At 38.7% G+C, this 5,637-nt stretch overlaps 1 pseudogene; it reads right to left on the reverse strand.

Moving 5' to 3' along the window:
• Positions 1–2,301: 2,301 nt before the first annotated feature.
• LOC118004791 lies at positions 2,302–2,401 on the reverse strand (annotated as a pseudogene).
• Positions 2,402–5,637: the final 3,236 nt, after the last annotated feature.

Raw genomic sequence — 5,637 nt, forward strand, 5'->3', positions numbered from 1 at the left:
TATACATCAACCAATGAGCTTATTCTACCTTCTACTTCCCCTCTGTCGTCTCCACTCATATTTAGTTGCTTTATTTCTGCTTTGCCACAAAATACAATATCCATGTGTTCATCTTCCACCCTCACCCATACCTGGGTTTGTGTCTTAGGTCCACAGTTACATGCATTAAAAAACCCATCATCAGTGTTCGGTGAAGTTTTCCCATTCATCTATTAATTGAATAAAGCTAATCTAATAAATTCTTCACGGAGAGCTCATACATACTGAATGTTCTAAGTTGTTTGAGTTTAAAACTGTTTAGAGGGGTGCCTGGGTGGCTTAGTCGTTAAGCGTCTGCCTTCGGCTCAGGTCATGGTCCCAGGTCCTGGGATCAAGCCCCATATCAGGCTCCCTGCTCCTTGGGAAGCCTGCTTCTCCCTCTCCCACTACCCCTGCTTGTGTTCCCTCTCTTGCTGTGTCTCTCTCTGTCAAATAAATAAAATCTTTAAAACTGTTTAGAGACTCTTAACTGTAGGAAACAAACAGGGTTGCTGGAGGGGAGGTGGGTGGGGAAGGGGGTAACTGGGTGATGGGCATGAAGGAGGGCACATGATGTGATAAGTACTGGGTGTTACATGCAAGTGATGATCACTAAAGTCTACCCCTGAAATTAATAATACACTATATGTTTAAAAAAAAAAAAAAACTGTTTTGTAGTTTTTTTTAAAGTCGTAAAGTTTGACAAACACCTTAGCTGGACATAAAAATCTGTTTATACAGTCATTCATTCAATTTCTTTTTCTAAAGTGACTCCCTTTTGGCCTCCCCTTGTATTTTTTTTATTATTACTGAGGTGTGACTGACATACATTATATTAGTTTCAAGTGTACAATATGAGTCAATATTTGTATACATTATGAAATAATCACCACTTCAAGTCCTGTTAACATCCATCACTGCACAGAGAAATGTTTTCCTTGTGATGAGAGCCTGTAAGATTTCTTCTCTTAGCAACTTTCAAATATGCAATACACATCACTGACTATACTCACGATGCTGTACGTTACATCCCCATGACTCACTCATTCTATAACTGGAAGCTTGTACCTTTCAACCCCCTTTACCCGTTTTGCTCACTCAGAGTAGATGGATTCTTCCTGGCAATGTTTTTGGCTTAACTTTACTCTGGTCATTGGCTCTGTTCTTGTTTCTTCCTTGTACTTTTTTTTTTTTTTTTTTTACACTTCTTGCTTGACCTCAAAATCTGGTGGCATTGTGGGAACATAAGAGATCATTTGCTGGGACTTGGTTTTATTTTTCTCTCTTTTTCCTTCTTCTTCGCTTTGGTTAGTTATTTTTAAGTTAAGCCACACTTTTTCTCCAAGAATGTTGAGTGTGTTGTTTCACATGTAGTTCTGCTGATCTCTGTTTTTCTCTATTATATTGCAGGAAATATTGAGCGAGATGGGTTTAAGCACCACTAGTTCTTTAAGCTACTCTCATGACTTCTCTTTTCTCCAAGAAACCCAGAGTCCAAACACTCCCTGCTGGGTGTAACTAGAAGGCATTACCCAAATGTTTCTCAGCCTTTACTTAATTCACTTCTTGAATCTTCATAGGGTACCATAGTCTAACTAGGCTTAAGGTAAATTTACTTTAAAATCCTCCTTATTAGAAGTCTCTTACTCATGCCCTTAAAAAGTGAGGAAACTAGATTGCTGAGTCTTTGGGAAGCAGACCTCCTACATTCAATATGCCTAAAGTCCCAGTATAAATAACTCCAGGATCAAAATCTCCTAAATATCTTTCTTGAGAATATGAAGTACATTCAACAACAAAAAAAATGTTGCTTCATCACTGAAGTGCATCACTGGAAGAGGCTTAGAGATTATTTGGTATGACTAGAAATTAAAAACTAAGATAAATAAAGCAATGTTTTAAAACTGCCATAGATGTTGACCGAGTCATTGCCAGAAACCAGATCTCCTGATTCTCATTCCCATGCTAGTCTTTGCTTGTGTTTTGGTATCCAATACATGTTCATTTATTTTATACTTACAAAAGCAACCATCCACTCCTCTTCCCCATCCCCTCTCCTTTCACAAACATTTAAAAATTAAAACCAAATGAAGATAAGTTAATTTCTGTACAATTATTTTTTCAATGTAGCTGTCACAATGATTAGAGTTTCAATTTCTTAGAAACGAGCAATGTCCAAGTGACTTAGAGAGGAATACTGATTATTGGCCAAAAGGAAAATTCCGTATTACAGGTTAGCAAATTCCAGTACAAAAACTGTGTGTTAGAATAGCCTTTCCTTTTAAAATTACGGAATGCTTCATGAATTTGCATGTCATCCTTGCTCAGAGGACACACCATTCTTTGTATCATTCCAATTTTAGTGTATATGCTATCAAAGCAAATGCCAGTACTGTTTCTTATGCCTTCGTGCCTAATTTATATGAGAAAATGCTTCATCAGTGTCAAGAACTACATAGTGATTAAGGTTAAGTTTAGTTGGCTAGCCTGAACAGAAAACCCAGATTTTATGTACTTCTCACAAATTACTTTACTGCTAACCAAATCTTCTGAGTAGCAGTGAGAACATACATAATAGTATTACTTATGCCCTGAGTTGCTATCAAGCCAGTCAAAAGCAAATAAAGTTGAACCCTACATCAACTAGTAAATGTATGATTTCCAGCAACTTTTGTGAAATACTGAACATGATTATCAACCTACATTTCTACCATTGTAGACTGGTGATCTTCTGTGGACTCAGGAACTAGATGGGAACCCATGAACTAGATGATTTTTTAGATCCCTTTTAACCAGAACACTCTTTGTCTCTGGTATCATATACCAAATTATATGTTACATAATAGAAGCCCAAGAACACCCACTTCATAATAAATATAGGACTATATAGAATTTGGATTTTAATGTATTTATGGAGAACTCTTTCTTTTCATCATGCAAAAAATGAGTAAGTTTCAATATACAAAGGTAGAGTAAATACTGGTCAACATGGACCTTCTAGTCTCAAACACTCGAGGCTATTTTTAACATAACCTTCAAGTCTAGGATGAAATGAACAGACTGGTTTTACTAGAGACACTTACTTGTCACCAGCATCACCTATGGGTATTACATACACAGGTGCACATAGCTCTCTGTTTGAGAAGGGAAAAAGGGAAGACCCTGTCTTTACTGGTTTTCATATAAGTGACATTTTCTCATGTTGTCAGCATTCAATTTTTCACCGATGCACTTACAAGTTTTCATGAACACTTGAATGCAAATGTGACACTAACCCTGAATGAAGCATGGCTCTCCTCTTAGAGCCCTTGGTGCTAAAACAATGGCAAGTAATAAACACTCACCACTGGCCCATTTCCACACTGAAGTTTCTCAGTGCAAACTCACCAACAACTTCTGACTTCTGGACCCAAAGACCATCAATTACCCAGCTTACAGAGGCGGAATATACTGAACCAGTAGCATCATTTGGCTGTCACCCAGTTAACATCCCATCATAGGTTGAAAAGCAATTTGTCCAATATTTCAACTGCCAGGGAGAATTCTTTATTAGCTTTTGGGTAGGTTTGCCTTTCAATCGGATGATTTGAATAGCTTCTGTGGTAGGAGAGATGCTGCCCTCAGATAATGATTTTGCATTTCACCTCATCATTAATGCTTTGGACCTCAAGGGAAGTCACTGTGCCTTTTGTGAAGGTCGAAGCATTTTATAACCTTAATAAAGGCTCATACCCTCAGGAACAGCAAGTGTGAGCAAGTGTGGGGGATTGACTGAATAAAAATATAACTAAATTGGCACTTTAGACTACACTCATCGGAGGACTTCAAATGCAAATCAACAGTTAAAGAGTACAATGACACCCCAAACTTCAGTGCTATTCAAACACATACATACACACACACACACACAGGCTGACATTATTCAAAGAAAAATTAGAAAATTATTTTTCTGGAAAAGCTTTTTTGTGTAATTTTGTTTAATTGCTAAATATTTTACATGGTGCTACAGCAGCTTGATAGACTTGAGTTAAAAACAATTAATAGTCATGGTGATTCTTAGTTATTGTAAATTTTTTTCTGGGTAACATATAGGTCACTGTATCTTGAAGTGTAAAATGAATACAATAAGCCAGAGTGATTATGAAAACTACACTACATTTCCCAAGGTCACTGTGTCCCAAATATTACTAATAAATTACTGCTTTCAATAACTTACTTAAGTGTACTCTCCAGAGGAATCATTTCAATTTAAGAATTCAATGGACTCTTTCAATTTTCCTAGGCTTTTACTTCCTTCCTCCAGGCATTGTTTACTGGCCATACTTCTGTTCACAGGAGCTGAGAAAGAAAACAAGAGCCCCTGTGACAGGCATTGTGATAAAATAATATCTCATCTTCTTTGACTGTCACAGAAACCTTCAGAAAAAGGCGTATGACTCCTATTTACAGACTGTGGAGAGCTGAAATAATTTTGCAGGGTTATATTCTTGAGGGGTATCAGGGCTCAATTCTGCTGAATTCATCCTGTTCTTCAAGTACAAAAAATCAGACTGTCTACTGCAGCCACAGAGAGAGGTCACGGAGGCAGGGGAATGATCTAGAGTAGGACAGCGCTTGGAATGCCAAAAGGATCCTCCCAATGATAAGACACCTGACCAGGGGCTGGTTCTCAGGGTGAGCCCTGGGGAGTCTGACGTGACAGGACAGCCCTGAGGCAAGAGAGGCTCTGGTTTGAGCGAGCAGCTTGAAGTCAAAACTTAACAGTCAGCTTTGTAGACTGGCATCTGGCTAGATGGACGCTGAGTTTCCCAAGCAATTATGCCATAGGGCTACAGGAAGGTTTCAAATATCCAACTTTATTTGTGCACTGCTCTATGAACTTGAGCTACGTGAGGGCAGGGTATGGATCTTTCACTTTATCTCAAATATCCAGAAAATGCTTGCGAAAGGTAGCTTCTCAGTAAATTAATAATAAGTGAAGGTGATCAAAATTCAAGCTAGGCAGAGGAAAAAAGTCAGACACCCATCCTAAGCCCAAGGCCACTGTTCCTGGGGGTAGAGAGCGCTCAGTGACTGAAACATGTTAGTGTGCCCAAGAATTCCAAAAATCAGAACAATGCTCATTAACTTTAACTCCTTCATTAAGATCTGCCACATCAAAATACCGACTTTTAAATCCAGAGCTTCCCTTGAACTGGCCAGACTTGCATTACAGAGCAGAAAGCCATTTAATTATTTGAGGTTTATTCAATGTATTTCTATCTTTGCAACTTCTCAATATGCCCACCATTCACCCAAACCTGGAGCTGACCTGTCCTGAGTCACTTGATCCAGCTTCATGAAGCACCTCGTTTCAGCACAGGCCCTAAAATGCCTTTTTATTTTATTTTTTAATTTTTTAAAATGTATTATTTATATTAGAGAGAGACAGAGATAGTGAGAGAGAGCATGAGCAGGGAGGAGAGGGAGAAGCAGGCTCCCCATCGAGCAAGGAGCCCGATGCGGGACTTGATCCCAGAACCCTGGGATCATGGGCTGAGCCGAAGGCAAACGATTTACCGACTGAGCCACCAGCCACCCCCTAAAATGTCTTTATCCTCTTAATTCAACCTTCATTCA

The sequence above is a fragment of the Mirounga leonina genome, unplaced genomic scaffold, assembly GCF_011800145.1.
Source record: "Mirounga leonina isolate KUSES-001 unplaced genomic scaffold, KU_Mleo_1.0 Mir_93, whole genome shotgun sequence".
Lineage (NCBI taxonomy): Eukaryota > Metazoa > Chordata > Mammalia > Carnivora > Phocidae > Mirounga > Mirounga leonina.